The sequence below is a fragment of the Acyrthosiphon pisum genome, chromosome A1, assembly GCF_005508785.2.
Source record: "Acyrthosiphon pisum isolate AL4f chromosome A1, pea_aphid_22Mar2018_4r6ur, whole genome shotgun sequence".
Taxonomy (NCBI): Eukaryota; Metazoa; Arthropoda; class Insecta; order Hemiptera; family Aphididae; genus Acyrthosiphon; species Acyrthosiphon pisum.
In genome coordinates this window covers 115,642,644-115,668,934 of record NC_042494.1, presented here as the reverse complement: position 1 = coordinate 115,668,934, position 26,291 = coordinate 115,642,644, and the positions used below count along the sequence as shown (strand labels likewise).

The following is a 26,291-nucleotide window of genomic DNA, read 5'->3' as shown; positions in this document are numbered from 1 at the left end:
TTCTCGTCTGATATTTTGAATAAAATAATTAATCAGACAAATGAAGACATTTTTCGTCAAAAACAAAACTATACACAGAATATTAAAAAAAAAAGTACCTTACAAAATATTAATTTAAATTAATTAAAAGGCTTATTGGGTATTTTAATCTCATCTGCTGCAATGAAAAATAACCACTTGTCGGCAAATCATTTGTTTGACATCTCACTTTGTGGCTATAGATACCGTTCTATAATGTCACTTGCCAGATTTAATTTTTAGTAAGTTGTTTAAGATTTGATTCAAAAGATACTCGAGAAAATAGAAGACTTATAACTAAATTTGCGCCAATTTCGGAAGTTTGGGAAATTCTTATTAAAAATTGTGAAACTTTATATAAGCCAAGTTCATACCTAACTATTGATGAACAGTTGGTTGGGTTTAGAGGCCGATGTCCATTTAAAATGTACATTTCATCTAAACCAAACAAGTATGGTGTAAAAATAATAATGATGTGTGACAATGTGACCAAGTATATGATAAGCGCATTGCCGTATTGTGGTAAGGGAACTGTTGCAACTAATAAACCTGCTGCTCATTACTTTGTTGAACGTTTAATTTCATCAGTAAAAGGATCCAACCGAAATATTACCATGGATAATTGGTTTACTAGTGTGCCATTGACACAAAAATTACTTGCAGATTACAAACTTACTGTTATTGGAACAATAAAACGAAATAAACGAGAATTTCCAAATGAATTCATCGATCTAAAATATATCTATCGAAAAGCATATTCATCGTTATTTTTATTTGCCAATAATTTGGTAGCTGTGTCATTCAAAGCAAAACCAGACAAAATTGTAACTTTAATTTCTTCACTTCATGATGATAACACAATAGATGAAACAAATAAAAAACCAATTATAATTATGAACTATAATGAAATAAAAGGTGGTGTCGATAGCTTTGACCAAATGTGTCAGAATATGAACGCTGGCAGAAAAACACAACGTTGGCCATTATGTGTTTTCTATAACATGATTAATATAGCTTCAATTAATGCATATGTTATTTATTTACATAATTTTTGCAAAAATAATACCTCAGGCTCGAAACCCTTGTCTCGTTTTCAATTCATGATACGTTTACAAGAACAACTATGTGAAGATTGGATGAGATCAAGACTTTCTATTCCCACATTGCCGACAAATTTGAAGAAACATATTGAAGATAGTTTAGGAATAAAAGACACAGTTCAACTACAACCTCAAAAAACAGAAGAGGGAACATCAATCAACAAAAGAAAAATTTGCACTTTTTGTAACTATAAAAAAAGGCGAATGACAAAAACTCAATGTGCAACATGTAAAAAACATATTTGTGGAGAACATCAAGTAACTTGTCCAATTTGTAATGCTAAATAACCTGTGTATTACCTACACTAATATAATTATTTTATACCTTTATAAAGTTATAATTTATGTTGAGGTTTAACGATTTTACATTTTAAAAACGAGGAAAAATGTTTTTTTACTAATATTATTTACAATAAAGTTATCCAAAAGTTTAATTATTGTGTTTTTATAAATTATATTTTTGATTCATTGAAAAAAACAATTAAAAATGGTTAAATGTTCATAATATTTATTGTATTCGTCATATTGACGAATGGTTAGAAATAAAGGCAAATAAATAAGTTGGCATTAAATTTAAATATTAAAACATTGCATTCTAGTCTCTACAAAGGATTCAAAATTATTTTCTACTCATCAAAAGCTAATGATATCCTGTTTTTTTTTTTTATATTCATGATTTTATTTAAAACACATTTTGAGAATGTAAATCAACGCGTACATATTATAATAAATTATTTAAATATATTGTTTTAAAATAAAAATGACCTACAAATAGGCAATAGCTAAAATAGATTAGAACAAAAATAACACTAAACTGCTGTTAAAATTATATTCACTTAGATAAGCCCTCTTGGAAAAATGTTAATTAAATTAACAATATTTTTAGATATTCGTCCATGTAGGTACATTATTGTGAATTATCTAGATAAGTTATCTAGGTAAAACTATTAAACTTTTTATCTTATCTACATAAAATAAGTATCTTTTTATCTTTTGTAGATAAATAAAACTGTTATCTGAATATCTGCAGATAAGTAGATAATATTTTTATGAATTTCAAATGATTTTTTCCGTTTTTCTATAACTTTTATACTTATTTGGAATTTAAAACAACCATTGAATGTTTTTTGATTTAATTATCTGCATTGATTATTGTATTTTATTGCAATAAATCAATTTTTGTCAAAAAAAGTCATTATTTCATTAAACAATAAAATTAAGTGTCCAGATAGTAAAAATGTCTAATATATTAATATGCTTTAAACATTCTGTTATCTTATCAAGATAGTTTTTAAGTTATCTGTGCACAACACAGTCAGTACACTCTGTATATGATGAAGGATAGTAACATCCTAAGAAAACATATTTGTTTTGAACTTATATGCGCAATAATGGTCATTATATTAATTAAAATTATATAATACAATTTGACTTTCAAAATATTATTCACATTTGCCCCAGGTTCAATTAATTAAAAGTTTCAAACATTGTATGTATTGATCTCAACCAATGTGATAATAATAATTAGATTTTTTTTATTGTGCTAATAACAATACATAAATGTTATGTAGCCATAAACGTAACGGTGAAAATACTATTATTCCTGTAAGTATATAGGAAGGTTATTTTCACGGTTCAAAAGTAAGTACCAATTAAAAAAAAAATAAGAAGAATTAGTGTTCTTTGTAAGATAAAATATAAAGGATGCGACTCTAATTACTTCCTTAAGTATTTCGAATAACAATGAAATATATTATAGACTTATTAATTAAATAAAACAAAATAATTTTATAAAATATTATCTAGATATCGCAGTAGGTAGGTATAATTATATTTTGTTTTTCATCAATATTCATTTGTGGCTCTTAAAAAGTTTCTAATTTTCAGTTTTCGAGAAAATTTAGAAAAAAGTTTCAAGAAAGATATTTTTTTAACATATTAATATCATGTTAGAATGTTAGATTATATTATGCATATAGAATATAGTATATAAGTTAAAAATCATGATGACAAAACCTCAAAGAGATATAAATATTTATATATTTTATTAATATGTTTACGTTTTTAAAATCATAATATACTGTCTTTAAAAATGAAAACAAATGAAATATAACTCATGATCTTAGCAAATCAAATTTGTAACATAACACTTTCATGATAAAAATGTGCATGTTAGTTTAGTTAAGTTTTTATGTTTAAATAAAATAAAATAATTTAAAACAAATTGAATTGAAAACATTGTAAATAATAATTTATTTATTATATAATTTAGTTATAAAACTATTTACTATAAAAAAAAAACAATATTTCCATTCTAACGATATTATATTTTATGTTTATTACTTTTTCTATATAACTGGGATATGATCTATTCGGGTTTAATAAATAATTTATATTAAAACAAAATTGAATGTTTGTATAATGTGAAATTTAAATATTTAATCTGAAATAGATAGAAGTTGTTTTTTGTAAATGTTTAATTGTATTTTATTGGTATGCATCATATTATTTATATTTATTATAACCATTAATTACGTTAGATTTTGGTTCCAATGAAACAAATTATTATAATATTAGTGTGTAGGTATCCATTGCGAGTGAATAGTAAATAATAATAATAATAATAGGTACATTGTTGCGTATTATATTGTTGATTAATTGGGCTTTTAATTTTTAATTATGAATATTCATAGCATACACACATATCCCATATCAAAAGACACCAGGTATAGCTTTGCTCGGTAATTGTAGTGTTTTGTATTTATAATGTATGAGCCGAGTTTTTGTCAAGAACAACACGTGCGCTGAATATAATTCAATATAGAAGCGCTGTGCTCTTTATTCCACGATGATACCTATACGTAGAACAAGTGGTGATATTATTCAATTTATGTTGTTTGGAGTAAGTTAAAAATGTAAAAAAAACGCATAACACTGTGAAAATATTTACCAAGAATCACATGGTTCCAAAATGATATTGTGAAACGATAACGTTTCGTCACTGCGTAAAACAAAAATACAAAAAATATTACTGCACATGCACGTGAATATATACGTATAAATATTATTATTATTATTATTGCATCGCCATGAAATATAATATTGTATTCGATGAAAACCGTAAGCATAATTTATTATAATAGGACTTATATTCGTTCAAATTCCACACTTAAAGTGAAATCGTTTTACCGTGCAAAATCGACACACATAATATTATAACATTAATCGTATCTCGTATATTTTTGCATCTGTTAATTGTATCTAGTATAATATTAAATAATATCTAGATCCTAGACATTTTTTCTCTGGTGGATTTATTGCTTCTTTTATTTTAAATGCATACTGTTATTAGTAGCTATCCATATGTAAACATTTATGTATCTGGTATCTATCCTATACTAAGTGTCAAATACCTACCTTTCCTATCCCTAATTATTAATTACAAAAAAAAAACAACACAATATATAATGTATATGAAGTTATAGGTACACGCACTGCGCTTGCTGGCGGAGCTAACTATAGTGAACTAGTCGGTGAAACATGAAAACAAAAAAATAATGCAAGCGTTCGATTTCCAGATCCATTCCGGGACGGAGTTGCGAACACTTATCACGCGTAACATTCATATCGTCGCTTTAGGTCTTGGCGTGTGATAGCAGCTGCGGCCGTGATGACGATGGCGATGGCTTTGGGAACTAGGTGCGGGTGGGGGTGGGGAGAAGAGTACACAACGGGTGGGGGTGGTGTCCGCGAGTGAGGTGTAGTGGAGAGGTATCATTTTTTGAAAGAATGAAATATAATAAATTACCGTATACCGTACACGGTACGCGTATACTGATCGGTGGAAAGCGATAAATTCGTTTGGAAATTTTCCGTCGGTCCAATCCACGGGTCCTGGAGGGGAAAAAATACTAACCGTTTTTCCACAATCACAACCACTACGACGTCGGTGGCTACGAGACGGCGATGCGGGTAGGTAGAAATAGTGATGGCAAAGCGGTGGTATACTCAGTGATCTCAAAGTGTCGCGTGGGGAGGGGTCGTCGATAATTATTATGGCTTTTCCTTCTCCACTGTTGTCGTTCGCGGTTCATAGCAGCAGTATAGTCGCCGTCTTATCCATGGCCGCCGCCGTTATATAAGTGGTGTGGGGGAGCCTGTGCAAGAGCTCGCAACGGATTATCCACGAGCTGCAAAAGCACGGTCATTAGAAGTCAATCAATCAGTCTCACGCCTCCTACACTACAGCGGAGCGTCTCGTACACACACGCGCACGCGAGAACCGATCGCGTATACACCCTTTCGTCATGCCGCCGTGCCGCCCTCTACCCCCACGAGCGGTGTAGCATTACTGCGCGTGACCCATCGCGTCACGTTTGACACCGGACTGGAGGGGTTGGCCGGAGAGGTTCGATAATTGTGTGCCCGGCATAACCACCCGGCGCAGACGGATGTAATTGAAAACCATCGCGTCTGACGCGTGCGATGAGAAAATATCTTTGAACGCGCGTTTCACCGCCTACCAAGACAATGACATTATTATTATTATTATTATTATTATTATTATTATTATTATTATCGTTAGTTATATTATAGTGATACCGTGTTGCCGAAAATAATAGTTGTGGACCCACGCCATTATATACTCTGTTGTAGATATAGATTTAATTTGCTACATCCTGCAATTATTGAGAGTCATCGAGTGAGATGTTAAGTACAAGTAGTTAGACTCATCGCAGTTAGAAAAAAAGTTTGATTATTATTACTGGGTTGCAGTTATAGTTGACGTTAATTTGAAATATATTTCAACATGAGTATAGAATCAGAATAAAATATATATACTATTTTTTATGGTTCGTGGGCGTTACAAATATTATTAAATTTACAGCTGTAAGTAATTTAAAAAATGAAATGTATAAACAAAATTTAATTAATTCTATTTTATTGTTAAAACAAATGTTGACGAGTTGAAAAGTCAAAACCTTAGCTCATTAAAACTACGCATTTTTTTTTCATCTTTAATTTATACTGTCATCTTACAAAAAATTTCGTAACATACCATTTACCGTAGTATACCATTTATATTATTGTGTTTGTGAGTATTCACATATATTGGCCGGCGCATTGTGTAGGCAATTTCGGTACATAGGTGAGTAGATTGCATTTCGAACAACATCCCACGCTGTAGTTACCGATGAACGTAATAAATAATACGGAAGTATTTCGTTTCACCGACCAAAACGTGTCAAATACTCATGTGGACATGCGTGATGACTAGTAGGTAGGTACTGTTTAAAAATGACGAGGAAAACGTCAACGATGACGGATTTAAAGAAATGAGCGACTTTTAATAAAGCCCCAGTTAAAATTTCACAATGAATTCGTTCTTAATTTATAGACTTAGTAATATTATTAGATATGACGTTGTGACGTTAAATATGGTAACACAAATTTAATTTCTATTTTGTTGGTTTCATCCCTTGTCGAAAAACAAAATAAATTAAAGAATTCTATTCATTAAAATTAATTTTTGGTTATTCTTCATTAGCGTGTTTGTGTTTGAGATATAGGTATATGTCATCTCACAAAAAAAAATACAACCAAAACCTCCACTAATTTAAAAGTATGTTTGGTTATAGTTTTGTATAGTTCTATGGAGTACAAAAAATGAATACACCTAAAATATTATAAGCGTATTATAGCTTATATAATCATATACATTCACACAATTGAATAGCAGTGTTTTAGCATAAATGTCTGCACTCTAAGTTTTATACTTAGGGTACAGACATTTATGCTAAAAGGTGTATTTACATACGTCTTATTATACGTGTTATTTTCCACTGACCATAATAAAATATTGTTTTTTATCAAACCAGATATTATAGAATATTGGAGAAAGAAAAAATCAGAGAAGTCTCACGGTTGATCGCCGACAAATGGATACACACAGAGGAAAAAATTTTCATTTTCAAATGTGTTGTGTTTAAGATTGATACATTCTTCAGTCCTGCAGCATTCACCATGTGAAAAATTTAACACAATAGTCATAATATGCTATTCTTATATACTAACCTAGAACTAGTGCTTACTGAAATCAGGAAAATACCATCCAGTTCCCGAGTTACCTACAATCGATTATTTATATAATTAATTTAAAAACCTTGAGGTTATTTACTATGACTTTCATTTCGGTACATTAAAATTATTAATTATTTTGAATTATGTTCAACGGTTAGTTTATGGTGTTGGCGTGTCATACCGGGTTTTTTCTAATCTCGATTTACATTAAGTAGGCAGGTCCGGTTTTTTAATAATATATTCACGATTTGGTCATACGTTATTTCTTAAGCACACAATATATTTATTCCTTGCATCGTTCTAATTATTTATGCTTATAAATTATAGTATAACACTATACATTTCTTTCTTATTAATATTTCAGTCGTCTAGAACATAACTTACTCGATTGTCTCTACAATCGTTTTATATATTATTAATATGACATTAATTGTCTTAGTGACAATATTATGTTTGTTAATTTTATTTTATATTTTCCAACACGAATATTTTTTTATTCGTTTATAATGTATAAACCGGTGGTTCCCAACCTATGGTCCGCAGACCACCGGTGGTCCGCAAGACATCGTGAAGTGGTCCGCAAGCCATACCTACAAAATTTAAAAATATTTCATTTTTCCTTTGGGGTGTGATACAAAATTTGTAAATGTTTTTTCTAGACTTCCAACGAAGAAGGCAGTAACTCATTCTTATTGTACATAACGTCTAATTCGTAAAAGTGGGGCAGTCGAAATATTATGTACCGACAATCGTTATCATCGATTCCATTTATACTATAAACACTGTAAATTATTTCAACGCATTAGTTTTTAACGAAATTTTTGATTCATTGGATGTTTGGATCAATATATTTGGTCACATCCATTTTTCACTAAAAATTAAACACTTTATACTCCTCCACTGTTCATTTAATCTCCTCTCCTTCCAACAACCAAAAACTAAAACATATTTAGACCATTGTAAATTGTTATAATAATTTAAAATACCTACTTAACTTTAACACATTTTTATTTAAATATATTATAAAAATTATTATACATTTTTAATTTTTAATTTCCTATTCATTAGTTATATTATATAAGTACTTATATAATATTTACTTATTAATTGTAGATCCTAATACAAATAAAATAAATATTTTTAATATTTAAATAATTAATGTAATATTTTAAAATTTAGAGGACAATTTAGACATCATGATTCTAGTCTAAAAAATGTGTGAAAAAAAATGGAAAGTACATATCTTTTTTCCAGAAGGAAATGGTCCCACAGATATCTTTGGTGTCTGATTATATTGTTAATGTATATTATATTTTGTTTAGTATTTGATTTTTATTAATAAATTAATAAACATTATAGGTATATAATAATTATTATTTATGATTATGCTATTGTTAATAGTTTATATTTAAACTTCGTTGAATTTTTGTCCAATGTTTTTTTATTATATTTAAATATTTGTTTAGGTAGATTAATGTTGATGCCTATAACGGATATACCTACACAATTATAAACTGTATATATCAATATAATTATATCATAACGCGTTATGATTCCAATTAATTTCCATAGTGTTCACCCAAGCATGTTTTGTAATTCATTATATACTGTCATTTGTAATAAGTCTATATTAATCATCTTGTCAACTTTACATCTATTGTTCATATGGTTTACTGAATTGTTCTGGCTTTTTATATATTATGTATAGATGAGTGATATTTTTGCATTTTCCCATAACGGCCAAGTTCACTTACAAGCTGAAGCCACAGTATTTACCATATTATATATAAAATTATGATTCCTATCGCAGTTTGGATCAAAGTGTGGTGTATCACATCATTTATAAGTTATGAATCATAGTTCATGTTATTTGATATTGTTGATATATTATTATCAGATGTATAGACGTAGCCATCAGTTATAACAAACTACTTTATTCATTCCATAGTAATTGAGTTTAGATTGAATAAACGGATTATGGTTATAATTAAGTTTTTTCTTCGTAGTCATTCATATTTATATTCTTGCTTTTACTACCAGTATTTTGTAAAATTAAGTATACGCAATGTATCTACCACTAACAAAATTACAATTAAATATAATTAATTTAATGCTAAAATAAACGAAGTTATAATAGGTATCTATGGCAATTACATTCATTAGCTATTTAAAGATATATAGTTAATATATGGTATGACGTATAATCTACTTTACAATACATATACCTATATTTTAGATACATAAATTAATGTTTATGTAACAGTGTAGTTTAGATTAAAATTCCTGTGTTGCGAGTTGTAAAAATGCACATTTTTTTTTGTAAATTATACCAGAAAAAGTATGATACCCACAGGCCACAATAAAATATTAGTTTACAAAATGTAATGTTCTATGAATAATGAGATATATAATTGAGACATTGCATGTAGATGTTATTGAAGTATCAATGTTCATTATTAAAAAAAACATTTTTAGTTAAACAATTGTTACACAAAACACGAACTGCAGTATTTATAAATAATTCCTAAAAGTTAATTAATACAATTATATAATTGATGTATTATTTGTTTAATTGTCTGTAAGTAATCATAATAAAATGTATATAATTATTTTAAAAATATGAATATCCTCCCCCCCCCCTTTTAATTCTACAAATGTTGTAATAATAATATTATAGTTTCATGTAAATTACACCGGAACATTTAGTTATCGTTATCAACATAATTGAACAGTTATGGTTTTCTTCCGTAATGTAATTTGAACAATTAATACCGTTTATGTTGTAGCTTGAAATACTAATTGATAATCAATGCTAATGTGACCCCAAATATACAATTATATATAAGCAATTGAGCATTAGAGTCTCTATCTATGGTCGTAACTGGCCGAAACCTCTCAATATAAACATATTTTTTAATATGTGATATTGAGTTGTAATTGTAAAAGTATTATTAAAGTGTAGTATCTTTAACGGAATCGACTCTAAAACAGAAAAAAAATACTTAACATTTTACTATTAGTTTATCATACAATTTTTTTTATAAACTTGTAGGTATTTTAAGTCATGATACAACTATATATGATGCAACTAAATAGTAATTTGTAGAAATAAATAATAAATACAGTCTAGTATAGTAAGTATGATTATAATCTTTAAATTCTATATATATATAAATGTATTATGCACATTGGGTTAGTGCTACTGTCTCTTAATATTTAATAATGTTAATCATAGATATTTTATATCATTACTAAATGAACAAAATCTCTATACAATACGTGACTACACTGTTGAATATTAACAATAGGTTACTAAATGCGTTTTAATTTTTTAAAAAAATACCTACTTTATATTTTATGGTTCCTATTCAAAATAATTTTACAGTAAAAAAATTATTTCTTTCGGTACTTTTTAAAGCTTTTCAGAAATTAGAATAATCGTGTAGGTTATAACGTCCAAATTGTTTCATTAAATTTATTTTTAATAATAGTAGTACTTAATTCTTAATTTTTAACCACAGTATATTTTTATCTGATTATGTTTATTGTGAACAATATACATATGATTATCAATTGAAATTAAAAAGTGATAAAAAAAACAACATTGAATATTTATATTAAGTTAATACATACTATATAATTACAACTGTGTATTGTGTTCTTTGCGGTTGGTGAAAATGTTAGTGAAACAGCAACTGAGCAAAGAGAAGAGCATTTAATCAAAATAAGTTATGAGAAATCTAGACAGTGTGTGTTATCTGAAATTGAAGTAGACAGTTACGGGGAACGTCGTGTGGTTAATAATTCATAAGCACCAACAAGACGTTTGCCTGTCAAAAGCCACCGAAATTTTATTACAAACTATGAAAAAAACTTGTATTTTTCATTCGCGTTATTTAAAGAAAAAATAACCAATTAAATTTGTCAAGTAAATAATTATAATATTTATTAATTATTAGACAGTTGAAATTAAATTAAATAATTATATAAATCATGTAAAATTAATTATAATTTTATTTGTAAACTCCTGTTAGTTAGATTAGCTAAGGTTGTATGCATAATATTATTTAAAGGCAAATGAATTACAGCAAATTAGCTAAACAATAACATATTATACTAAGTATGAAAAATAGAAATCAATGACTACCTATATTCCGTGTTCAATGTATTCACCGTTGCATACTGTGAGGGTGAAGATTATAGATATGATAAAAAAATTTAATTTAGCTAGTGGAGTGGAGTTAATTCCAAGTGAAAATATCCAGCCTACCTATTATGGGGCCTCCCCGCCATCTCATAACTAATATCCATCGTTCAAAGTTCAAAATGGTAGGACATATCTCAAAATAATGACAACTGTTACGATAACCCGTCTCGTCTCACATATTTGGACAAAGGGTTCTCTGGGCAAAGTTTATACCACCTACATATCTGCACGTATATTCGAAACACAAACATACATATTATACGCGTATATATAATACACACGTATTCACATCTACACCCGTAAAATGGTGCCACGGTAGTCATGAAATATCGCAGGCTATGTACGTTAACAACCCAATATCTATTTGAAGGAGCCACCGGGTATCGTTTCAATACAACTACACGAGCCATTCGGGTCTCATTTATTTTTGTAAATCAGTACTCCAAAATAAAATATTTGTTAAATGCGCCGTAGGTACACCGATGTTTTTTTAAAACATAATTATTAATTATTGACGTTATTCAATTGAAAAAAAATAAACATTCACATCTACCTTATTACTTAAAGTCAAATTTCGGTAGTTAATACATTACAAAAAATCATTACTTAGAAAATATTTAGTACTGAAATATTATGTTTTACACCATGATTCATATAATTAGTAAATTCTGAGTGAGGCGTGTGCCAAATATTCTCAAGGTAGGATGTTAAATAAAATATACCCACTTGAACAATTGATGGGATGAAAAAATGTACAATAAATCATAATTATTATTTGGTATGATTAAACGAATTATTTCAATAGAATTACATAGGTACATACCCATCAGTTACACTACAAAATATTTACACAATTAGATATACAAGTTAAGTAACTTAATATGAAAAGCCAAGAGAGTGAAATACCTAGAACGATGTATTCATGCGTATTTTAAAACCTATTTTTTGTAGAAAAAATATTTACATAGTTTATTGAATACAAAAATAGACTATCAATTCAATTACCTGCGAAATAATTTTTTTAATATACAATTTTATATGGTTTTACAATAATTATAGTTAATTTAGTCATCTTATCAAAATATAATATGACTACATTATAGCTAAATATCAAACTATTAATTGACTGTTCCTTTAAGTATTTCTCGGAATATGTCATACATCCAAATAAATGTTTGATTAAACGTGTGAGACAAACACTACAACTTTTGTGTCTACACTAAACGATGATAGCCATTATATAATATGTACCATACAATCACAATACCACGTACCGGTGCTAAAACGCTGCAATTGGCTAAAAATAAATGCAAAATGTTTTACTCGCACTATACTTGGTAATAAAACACAGGAAAATGTTTTAAAATATAATGTTTTATGTGGATGAGCGTGAATATATATAGCTCGATATAACTAGCGTATAAAGTTTGAAATAATTCGTTTGAACATCATAAGAAATAGAAATTTAAGAATTTATAAAACATTGACGTAATTCAAAAACATGAGACAAATCACTAGACATTTACTGTACAAAAATAGCTTTCTCCGAATGTGGTTAATTTTAAATCATTAATATAATTATATTTATTTTACAATAATTTGTATGGTTTTTATTGTAAGTTTTTATATGTTTCATGAACTCAGTTGTATAACTTAGGTAGGCTAGGAAATTTAACGTCGAGTCGTACATTGAGAAGATATTTTATGAATTTCTCAGTAGCCTTAGAAAATATATTTTATTCGTATTTTTTTTTATACGACCACTAAAATGTTAAAACGTTACTATTTTTCTTATTTTAATTAACTTTATTCATAAAAGAAATACTATCAATACAATAAATACGTTTATATTTACAAATGTATAGAAGCGTCTGACTTAGTAATTTTATATATTTGTTAGAATAAAACTTTGACGGGTGACATTGGAAACAGAGACAAACTTGTCGGAACGAATAAACGACAGTCAGTTCCGGTTCCGTAAACACTAACCTTTAATCTAGTTATCATAAATATTTATTAAGTATTAGTTTTTAATATTTTTAAATCAAAAAAATGATCGATTCTAAATAATTAAAGAGAATATTTAAAAGTTAACTGAAACTTTGTGTCACTATGTGGAATTATTTGACTTGTCATGCTTTAAATATTATAGTTACTAAGTTACTTATACTAAATAAAATCTATATGATATATCATCTTATAATTGATATAGGTGGATATAATATTTAACGATAATAATAAATGGAAACTAAATGGTTTCATACTTCAAGATATATAATTTCAAAAAATGTGTAGGTACTAATAATAACAGAATATAATTGACAATGGTTGATCTCTATCATATAATATATTATTTATATAGCTAGTAATAGTCTAGGTACTTACCTACTTATTGTACCTACAACTGTATACATTATAATGTGTATATTATATACTATATAGGATATGGACGGTGATTAAAGTTGGAGGGATGTAGAGGTGAATGGAGTCCCCCTTCTTATTTGAGGCAAGATTATGCGCCTCTTTAATTTAAGTTTCCAAAGTCCGAGGGGACGCTTTACAAGACATTTATTAACTTGATATTCAATATAAATTAGTTTTTGTTTGTCTTTTAAATTAAATATATAAAAATAAAACAACTTTAAATTTTAAATAATTTTTTTTTAAACATTTTATGCTAAGAATTTCAATTTAGTTTTACTGAACAGACATAATATGTGTAGGTAGGATAATTTTTCTTAAGAGGAAAATTGTTTTTACATCCTATTAGTATAAACTTGATATGAACAAATAGGTGTGTGGAATAAGAAAATAATGGAGGTTTAATCATTAAACCTTGCGGGCTTCTTAAAATAGTTTGGTTAGATGTAGACTTTGTTAAGAACTCGGTAACGCTCCTGAATTGTTGGTGACTAGAGTCCACCTTCAATATTTTCTCCACTTTAACCACTGGATATGGAATGTAATTGCAATTATATGTATAAAAAATAAAAGTAATGCTTAATGTATTATACAATACATTTAATTTAAAATTAAGGTTTTTATAATAATTATATTAGATTATAACAATTTCAATTTTTCTTAATTACCTATTTTCATGAACAGATACTGCATGTAAATTTAAAAATACGTTTTTAAGAGTTATCTGATTGAAAATGTTACTTGGCGAGTTCAACCTGCTTTATTTAACATACATTTCAATCGTCTGCTAACTGTAGGAAAAACAATACTTTTCATAAAACAAGTAGCAATAGGTATATAATGGAATCCTAATTTTAAGTTTCGACTGAATATTTGGGCTTTAAATACAAATTCTGGGTGATATATATATACATATATTTGTGTGTATAATATACCTAAATATATATTTACCTATTTATTAAATACTGAACGGTCCGGTAATAGGAATATCTGGTTACTCTTTCCCAGAAGGGTTTGATTTATTTCCTCTGTAAAGGGTGAATATCTGGATAGGACGATGGTAAAGTGTTACTGATAGCAAAAGTTGTCGTCAATGATAAATACACTAGGCAGTTATTTGCAGGCAACACAATCAACAAGGCCAAACGATCGTTCTCTGTCAGCTACACGTGATTTCCGATACCACCACAGATGTAAATAATTAATTCGTGGACATTCCCTCTAGAATTATTGTCATCCAACACGCACCTATATGAGATAGGTATGTAGATAATATGTTATTCGAAACACGAAGCTCTGATTGCGTACAGTGATCAATATACTCAAGTTTTAGAAAGAACATTTAAAGATTCGGTAGGCACACTGAAATATTACGGTGATGATTTTCGCTATGAGAAATTTTACAACCTGTGTTAAAATTCCTATTTTAAATATTTTGACAAATGAGTCACAGAAGTCATTATTTATGAAGCATGGCACCTATATATACGTAATCTGAGAATTTATTTGAAACGCAAATGTTTTTCTATTATTTTAAATACGGAACACAGAATATTTTTTGAATATTTATTTATTATTTATTTATTTTATTATTATATTATTGTTATTTTAAGTTTTAACAAACACTCGTACCTATTATATTATTATATTTGTATTTCGTGCACATAATTAAAATATAATTGTCAAGGTTTGTTTATGAACTACATTTTAAAACTTTCATTCTAATGTTTGATAATGTAGTCAAAAGTTAGATAATTGAATAAAAAAGTAATACAATTTTGTTGGATATTTTTAATTTAAATATTAATTAATTTTCAGTTTACTTATTAACTTAAAGGATTGTGGTGTTTATTTAATTTGATAAGTAATTAAATATTAACTGCTTAATTATTTTTGGAAAAATATTGTTAAACAGAATGATGTTTTCTTAAAACTAAATTATTGTTTTATATTTTAGAAAATTGATACAAAACACATTATTTTACATTTATGAATTTTGCTTAGGCCATAAAATATGTACTGGTACAATTTGGCATTATTAAATATTAATTTAAAAAAAATAATAAATGAGAGCATATTTTCGTTCCAAAATTATATAGCAAACTAAACAAAATGCCGGCTTACCGTAATTTATTCATATTATTTGTATATTATTAGTACAAGAAAATTGGGAAATACTATAGGTACCACACATCGTATTGTGATTTTTGTTTTAGTTTCTGAACAGTAAGCGAATGAAATTCATGCAGATTTTTAATTTTTAATTTTATTGAAAATCAAATCGTATTAACTTTGAAAGGCCACATTTTCGCTTTTTCTGCAGTAGTAAAAAATATAAAATAATCTATTGGAAAAAATACAAAAAAAGTTAAGGTACTATTTTTTAACAAAATCAAACCGAAATTATAATCGCTTTTAAAATCAATCAAATTTTTCATTTACAATTAAGTAATCAAAGAATATGGCTCCAGTAAAAGAACCTCTAACTAGATAACTATTACATACCCTTAAGTTTGCATAACGTGCCATTGTAGTGCAGTGCAATATTATAGTTACAAATCATATCCACTTAGGCTCAGAACATAATCTATATTATACAATTTGTGGAAAGATTGAAATTTTTGAAATTTAAATATTATAGTTGCGAATAGTTACTTTTGTTTTACACATATACAATTTTATATACATAGATGTATGATTCTGACATTATTTCGAAAAAGCTTTGATGCGTTGGTTTATAGTTTATTATTGGTAAACGTGTGCACGCAATCCACTTAGTTGAAACTTCGGGCAACTTTTTTTCAAACTCTCACATTACCTTTAACTAAGTTTGAAACTCAGAAATGTGATAAAAACTCGAACATTATATCTTTGGTTACTTGATTATAACTAATCGCGTGCGGAAAAAGATAATATATTTAATAACAAATCAACCGACGTAAATGATTTATTTATCGTAAATGTTTCAAAAGGTGTTATTCGTCATAATAATAAAAAAAAAATGATTAAAACTGTGATAGGTGAAAAACGGCATTAAATAAACTTTAATATTAGCTTAATTTGCATGTCGCAAGTAAAAAATCTCAATATTTAATTTCTGAACACTTGTTCAATAATTAACACTTTCATATAATATAAGTTATTACCGGACAATGTAATGAAATTATTAAAAACTAATACGATTTAATTCAAAATGACTCACAGTTAATGGAAACATTGAACACATTTTATAAATAATTTATATTTTAATGTATGACATAAAATAGATTCAAAATATAATATAATATAAATAATAATATATATAATAAAAAATATATTTTTTAAAAATTCAATGAGATATTTACGATAAGTATTGGGTTTATAAAATATTAAAATAAGGAAGCTTGCGTGTACAACAAAATTGTGTATAGTCTATATTAAAAATTATAATTTACAATTGGAAAAATTATTTTAAGTATCTATCTATAAAATATTGTAATATGTTCGAATAATGTCAGACATGTTATTATAAATATATATATTATAGTTATCTCGGAAATTTAGAAATACTTTTCTTTTTAATTTGGTCCTTGTTGCCCACATAATAATCTTTAGTATATTTAGTTAATTTACCTGAGTAAATTCTAAACTGAAAATCATTGCAATATAGAATATTAACCATAGGTACAGTAAATTAAGATAATAATGAATAAAGTCACCCAGACTCACTCTGCCGTATAGTATATTTTGAGTATAACTCGTCATTGATTAGGCCACTCTATAATGGCACAAACTAGTAGAAACATCGACTGGGACGAGAAGTACATTGATCCAGATGGTAGAATACAATAACCTAGGCCAATATGAAGATGAACGATATCATGAACATCCTGGGTAACAAATATGCAGCCAAGTGGATGCGTAGACCTAATCAGGTCTTAGGTCCAGTGTCGGTCTGACCCAGACGGCAGAAGAAAAAATTAATAGTTTATTTGCAATCTATACAACAGACAAGGTATAATAAGTAAGTGTGGTGACATAGACATTAGACATAAAATAACATCAATAAGAATAGGAAGGCTGTCAACAGTGCCACCTGACCAGAAATTAGGTTTTTTTTTTTTAGTTGTTCGTTAGTTAATCATTTTTTATTTATTTAAACATTGAGCAGGTCTCTTGCCCATTTTCTTTTTAACCTTCTAGGAATGAGTGAGATAGTTGATAGATTTTTAATTAGTGAATTTGAATGAGCGTGAAATTTTGAGTGGAATTTTATGTAATAGGATTTGGCTAAGTCGTTGAGAGTTGGAATATTAAGGTCTTTGTGGAGGTTTTTGTAGGTTATATATCAAGGGGCAGAGGTTATTAAGCGTAGGCATATGGATTGGAATGCTTGCAAGGTCTTTGTGTTTCATGGCTTTTCTGGCTCCCATAGTCGGATGCCGTAAAGCCAAGCCGCACGAATTATCGATTTGTATCTGGTAAGTTTGTTTGCTAGAGAAAGTTTCTATTTTAATAGGGAACTCAGGAGATGCTGTCTAGAGTTCACAGATTTTCGTTTTTGTTTTAGATGTGAGCTCCAGTTAAGGTACTTGTCAAATATTAACCCTAGGTACTTTACTTCGTCTGATGAGGGAATTACTTTGTTATTAAACGTGACAGGCGGGCAATCAGAATTGCGCAATGTAAAAGTTACATGAGTAGACTTGTTTTCATTGATTTTTATTTTCCACCGTTTTGTCCATAAGTTAATCATATTTAAGTGACTTTGGATCATCAATTGAGGAATTCTGATGTGACGCTGAAATTAGAGTGTTATTGGCATATGTACCAAAGATAGTGAATGATGTTTTTGGGATGTCATGGGTGAACACAGAATAAAGAAAGGGAGTGATGTCGCTACTTTGTGGGACACCAACTAGTCGAGTGATGGGCTTGGAACCCGAATTAGGTGTGAGGAATGATATTCGCTGCAGTGGCAAGGGGTTGAGTCTTTTTAAGAGAATTTTTTCGAAGATTTTTGAGAATGTTGGGAGAAGGCTTGTCGGTCTGTATGATGCAGGATTTTCAGGAGGTTTATTTGGCTTGAGAATGAGTATTACGATGGAGTGCTTCCAGGTGCTTGGTAAGAAAGATAATCTCAGTATTGAATTGTAAAGGTGGGATAGGTATACTATGGCTTTGCGTGGTAGGTTTTTTACGAAATAGTTCGTGATTAGGTCATGACCTGGGGATTTTTTGGCAGGAATTTTTTTAATTATGGTGTTAATTTCATCGGGAGATGTAGGTTTGGCAGGCATGGACATAGGTAGAGGCGCTTCCAGGTAGTTTTCAACTATTTTTAGTTGGGTATGGCTGGGTTGGATATCATAAAGAGAAAAAGATTTTTCTAGGTGTTGTGCTAGAATATTTGCTTTGTCAATGTCGGTAATGGTCCATGAGTTGTCTTCATTTCTTAGAGAAGGGGAAAAAATACAATTATTTACCAAAATTTACCAAAATTTACCTACTATATATGGCCCAGTGGTATGCGTTTGAATCCATTAAATAATTTTATAATAATAATATAATACACATTTTATTATTTTAATGATACCAAAATTATAGTCCGTGGTAATAATAAAATTATATGATAATTTTGGAATCAATGATTATTTTGAAATACGTACTGTGATGTTTGATTGGTATGATATTACTATATATATACATCGATCCATATTATGCGATAAATATCTATAAAACGTTTTTAAATTATTTTTTTGAGATTTTGTATTTTTGAGAGGTTCTTTAAATAATTTGCTCCTGGGCCCTTTAGATCCCAGGCCGACACTGCTTAGGCTGTATGTACACATTTTAATGGTAGTGCCGGCGTGGCTCTCGCAGGAAAGTAATTTTCTTGTTATACTTCGGGGCCAATCCTGAGAGAGACCAATGTGATTTACATTTTAGTATTATAAAATAAGCTTTCTGGTGCAGGATGGTGGCAATGTGAAAGCAATCTCCACCCGATCTTACGATTGAACAGAAAAACAAATGTACTGTAATGGATAGGTATGTTGAATTGTAATTCAATGACAAATCATTAAACGATTCTGAGCATGGAGTGGTATGTGAACATAATTTCTAATAGGTATTTAATAATTTATCTATATTACAATTGTCGATTAGTAATTTTGTATTTTTATTATTTATAATTTCACTAATTATTATTTTCTATAATCAATGAGATCCAAAATATATTTAACTAATTTTATTATTATTTTTAGGCGTTTAAAATAATCTTTAAAATGTAATAAATGTATGTAGGCTCTAACTATTAAAAATATTAAGAATACATGTGTATGACTGCACGAAAACACAAGGGTTCTCATAAGTAGTGAAATTTAAAAAATAAAAACATATAAAGACAATTTTCTTTAATAGTCATTTTAATTTTAGATTTGGACAACATTAGATATTTAGCCAAGATTAGCAATTTTAATTATTTTATTGTAATTCAGAAATATTATTCGTTGGGTCTTCAAACTTTTAATTACATTTTTATATTTTATATACACAATTTAATTTACAAAACATTTAGATTAATTTTAAGCTATTGCCTATTTATACAACAAAACTATTCACAGCGATTTACGGTAAGGTGCTCAAAGATAATAACAGTAATAAATTATATAATATATATATTATACTATTTTAATAACTAAATATTAATAATTTAATATTATATGCAATGTTTTAGGCAACAATTAAATCAACCTACCGTAATATTAATAGTAATATAAATTACTTTGATAGGAATATAAGAAAATTATATTATAAAATATACTTAGTAATATGTATAGGCTGACATCCTGTTTTCGTTCAGAATCGTTTTTCGTATGGAATGATTTATCATTGATTTAAAATTTAACACATACATTACATTGACTTACTCCATTACGAGGTACACTTGACAACTACTGCATAGCAGAGCGATTACCTACGTTCCTTTCTTTTTCTTTTTTACTTTACTCGATTATTTAAAAAAGTACTTGGTACTTTTGCTTTTTACCTCACAAAGTACCAAATATAGATCCAATTTTATTTCATTAACTTCCTACAAAATTTAATTGTGATCATTTATTATGCTATGAAATGTGACCAAAGTATAATAAAATATAATAATATAATTAATCACTCATATTAATTATCAATATGTTGTGTTTAAATGTAGCGATTTTCTTAATATGATACTAAGAGTTTTTTTCAATACATGTCTGAAAATAATCGATTAAGTTAAAAACTAACCGTATTTTATTTAGTTATGAAGGTATGATAGTATTTTTAGAAATGTACTCTGATATTTTTCACATGTACATTTTACTATGAAATTTCTTATTACTCTATTAAGTATAAGTTTTATACTTTTAATGTATTCAATAATATTAATTTGAAAGATTGTTATTAAATTATTCTAAACCAATTAAATATTAAAATCTTTATTTTTTAATAGGTTTTATTTAAATGTTCAATTATTTAGTATGTAATGTTGAAATATAAGGTCAATTTACTATACCGGCTGTATATCTTTATTATAATAATAATTATTGTAGTAGATATACCTATATCATCCATACTCATAAAAATGGGAATTCACAAAACTAATAAAATTCCCCTTGTAGGACTAATCTTGGTAATAAAATAGGATTGTAAAATAATATTACAATCTAATTTTATATAATATAATATTACAATCTTATTTTATTATCATATATAGGTGCTAAGATTAGAGACCTACTACTCTACAAGGCATAAAAGTTGGCTTAATGAGAAAGCAGAACTTGAGACGTGATGTTACTCTAAGATTATTCAAAAACAATTGTTTATTCTAAAATCTGCAGTAAAAGATCAATATTTTCTTTTATTGTACAATGTATATTTGATTTAACGTTTGAGTCTTGGAACACAAATATTCTTTGTATGTTTTAGTGATAATATATTAACAAAAAAAATACATTGCTTGTGATTCACAATTAGATTCCAAAAGCATGATTAATTATTAAAAATATGATCAATTCAATACATCAGAAGGAGTTGTATAGAAATTAATAATTATAAAAAATTATTGATAGTAAAGTTAAGAAGTAATTTATATTTGAAGTAGTGTTAAAAATGTTTAAAAAAATGTGCAGGGAAAATTTGTTGGAAATAGAATGAACACTCCTCAAATTTGATGGACTTAATTTTCACCGGTAGAGCTTTTTCGAGTTTTGCGCTACCACCGCTATAATAATGCTCCAACAGCACAACTCTATTTGCAACATTTTATCTCCAGCGTTTGGAGTAATACTGTTTAATAAAATTTATGAAAAACACAATCAATTGTCAATTATTATTTTGTTGTTAATTGTTCATAACACTTAAATTTTTAATTACTATAAGACTTGAATATTCAATACAAGCTTTAATGTATAATCATTTTTATTGTATTGGAGAATATCAAAAATTGGTTGTTAAAATTTGTTTTAGTAGTGTTTGAAGTTTGTTCTACTGTTTATTAATGTTGCGTTTTTGATGGGGGGGAGAAAAGGGCATTCTCCATCCCACGAGACCTGTTTTGTATATGATGTTGTATAGGTAGGTACCTACGAGCATATACAATTAATATCTTAAAATACTTGTATTCAGATATTTATTAAACATGAAACAATTTAAATTGTAAAATCAATTGCTATATTAATTAGTATTAATAATGAAATGAGCTATTGAAAGTATACTTAATTGATAACATTTATAAAAACTGGACTCCCGTCCTCTACAAATTGTATTCAAATACGCCACTAATTTGTTATATTAGTTTATTAGTTACCTACATGAATATAATACATATAGGTACCTATAATATACATTTTTTCATAAGGAAAAGATATTTTGTTGGTCTATAATTTGTAATTGATTTCTTGCTTATATTTTTATTTGGTTGTTGCATACATAAATAATAGTTATTTTTATTCTAGTACTTACCGTGTTATTTTTAGATTGAATATACCACAAGCACAGAATAGATTAAAGATGAGCGACCGCTGATTATATTTTAACGGCCCTAACCACACGAATAAACACGAAACCACCGAAGTATCAGATGAAATGACCGTCTAAACCGCAGTTCAATTATTGTTATATGACGTTGGCAACGATCAGATACCAAAAACCATTGCTATAAATAAAAAAATAATTCTATTATATATGTTTGAAATTCTATTTGGTCTGGTTGCACATGGCTATGATATTATATATAGAATCAAGATAAGATACCACGGTTAAAAATGCAATACGTCCATTTAAACTATCGTGGGTCAAATCTGGTCTTCGAGCAATAAATGTTGTTCACGACGTTCACGTATTTCTACCTTTTGAAAAATAAACATGGCTTTTTTTTGCACCACAGTTAATACACCGATAACAATCCGATGAATTGAGGTGAGTGTACAGAATACGAACGAGAACGTATACCACTGTTAAATCGGAATTTCACATTCAAGATAGAACTTTGCACTCAACACCTCATTAAAAGGACATCACACTTTACAAATGTACGGCATGGCAAATTTGCGTTCAGCCTTACCAATATTGTGTTGATGACTTTAATATTAGAGTGAATAGACCTATTATCAAACTTAAAAGTTAAATGTAAGATAATTGGTGGCTTACATTGATTTATTGTACGTTTCAATTATTAAGCGTGTTATGGGCATAATTATTAAATTGTAATATTTGACATAGGTAGGTACTTACAACCAACTTAAACACGTAACTAGCGTAAAAACAAAAATAATGTTCTTACCTTTAAGTTTGTTAAAAGGTCAATTCACTCTTATATTAAAACTTACAACACACAAATTGGTTCTTATATGAGCGCATATTTGCTATGTTGTACATTTCTTTGACGGAGTCAACACGCGTGGGTGAAACGTCCGCTTAAAGTTCTTAATTTTTTTATTTTGTGCCAAGTTATTTAGGTAATTATTTTTTAATTTGGTAGATTATTATTCTTTTGACATATGAAAATCGTCCAATTGCTTTCATGGGTAATGGGTATACTAGTGTCTGGAATGTGGAATTCACTTCTGGTCTCTGTGAAATTTCAACAGTGGACAGACGTGTTTAACTGTGATTTTCGTATGTTGAGATAATAGAGATAATATATTCGTTTTTCTCACTATAGATATGACATGACGTCGCATGTGAGATATTTTTTGATCAATTCTGAGCCTATTTAGTATTTAGTATAACTTCTTATTTACGGTTTAAACTATTGTGTTTTGACCAGAGTTTATTTTAAGTATTATTAGTATGTACCTATAAATGTATAATAAAGTACCTACCGCATTGTTATATTACCAATGAAAAGCTGTAATATAAGCATTAAGCATATTATACAATACGTCTTACGTATAAATGTTTAATAATGTCACATTGAATTTTTCTTATAAATACAAAATATTTTTACCCGTGGGTATATTATAATAAATTATTATTGCTATTTCAAATTACTAATGTGCAGTTTTATGTTGAAAAGTTACATATATAATATGATGAAAAGATATTATAATTTTTTTATTAAACAAAGCTTAATGGGATATCTATCACAAAGAAGAAAAACAACATGTATAACAACACAGAAACATGCATGTGGAGATAAATGGTAAAAATAAGAAAAAGTTACAGTGAAACGATGTGAAAATAACTAAAAAGATACTTTAGTGAGTATAAGTACCGAAAGTGTACACTTAACGTTTTTAGGAAAATCAGATTATCTGTTCAGAAAATTCCAGAAAATCTTTACCGAACAGGGTTGTTCGCATTGCGCCAGTATAGTGACAAACGTGTCGTAACTTCGATGATTCCTCTCAATATACCATAGAAAATACAGCATATTAATGCAAGGGTGGATATAAGAAGATGCAATGCAAATAATAGGAAAAAAGGTGTTTCCGTAATAGTAATCTTTATAAGAATCCTGATCCGTGGATCCACCAATATGTGTTGAGGTTGAAATATCAAATAAATATTTAAAATATCATATTTCACCTAATGTATTGATGAAACATACTATTATCTCACCGTAACCGCCACTGTCGCCATAATATTAAAAACAACGGATACGATGATTACTATAAAATTGTTTCACTGCAGTAGTTATAGGTTAGCCTAACCTGCCCTTTAACCTACCCTTTATATACGTAGGTATAGACTATAATAATTGTACGGTGACTGAACCCCCCGAGGCTTACTCTAATGTAAGTTGTATTGTGATTTAAATGACTATAATGTCTCACGTCAAATGAATCACCATAATATTAGGTATGTACGCGTAATACATTGGAGGTCATGTGCTTATATATTTTTTATGTCATGCAGAAGATTTATTTCGTTACGATTTTTTTTCGACGATCAAGAAGATATTTTATATTTTCAAAGTCTTTCAAAATACGTGTTTTTTGTTTGATTCATTTAATTTCAACGGTGCCCGCCGCAATTCCGGATAGGTTATAATATGGTATATCATCGTCAAATAGTTAACCGAAATTCGAATGTGTGTGAGTGTGTGCGTATGAGAGAGAGAGAGAGAGAGAGAGAGAGAGAGAGAGGTGTGTGCGCGCGTGTCTAATCAAAGACGTTTCTTGGACGTGGGGTGCCGACTTGAGTTCTTAGAGACCTACCATGTTCCCTCGCTTTAATACTGGTATAATGATACGGATATTCCGGTGAGATTATATTCTGGGTATACATTCCTTTATTTAATAAAATAAAAATAAAAATAAAACCAGACAATATAGCATACTATTGCTAACGCTTGCATACAATGTATGAATTTTGGATTTTAGTTAATAATATTGTAGGACATAAGTTGTAGAAATATTTTGTTACCTACTTATATAATATATTATTATATGTTAACTTTGGTCGGTGATTTCAATGGATAAAAAATAATGTTTCCCACTAAATTGTGTTCCAGTTCCAATTTTTTTTTTTAAGTACCTAAGATGAAGAATTTTTGTTATTGTTCACGTACCTATGTGATTTTAAACTATTATCAGCTAGTATATTTTACTTGTTTGTGCATCTTCTTTTATAATTTGAATATTCACACTAATAATTGCCTTAAACTAAAACGCCTTAAACTGTAATAAACACTTACTGATTATCGCCGAAATAATTGATATTATATATTAATATATATAGCTGCCCGATCTTCCTCCGGAAGAAATTATTTTTTTTTATAATTTAATCTAAAAACATATGACTATTTTTTGGCTATACAAATAATATAATTACATATTGTAGCTATTGTTATTGCTAATTTCTAAAAATTATATATCCTATATTTTAAATTCAACCACTGGAGTGTTTAATTTTTATTCTTTTTATTATAGAATAGAGATAAGGTAGAAAAAAATGTAACAATAAATTATTTGTTCAATGAATAATATATATTTCAAATG

At 28.0% G+C, this 26,291-nt stretch overlaps 1 protein-coding gene across 1 annotated transcript in view; it reads right to left on the bottom strand.

The window, feature by feature from the left end:
- LOC100569956 (alpha-1D adrenergic receptor-like) overlaps window positions 1–22,937 on the bottom strand; it is a 62,484-nt gene extending 39,547 nt beyond the window's left edge. Inside the window, exon 1 of the mRNA XM_029488096.1 lies at window positions 22,810–22,937. The gene's annotated coding sequence lies outside the window, so the exon portion shown is untranslated. The remainder of the gene's footprint in view (window positions 1–22,809) is intronic.
- Window positions 22,938–26,291: the final 3,354 nt, after the last annotated feature.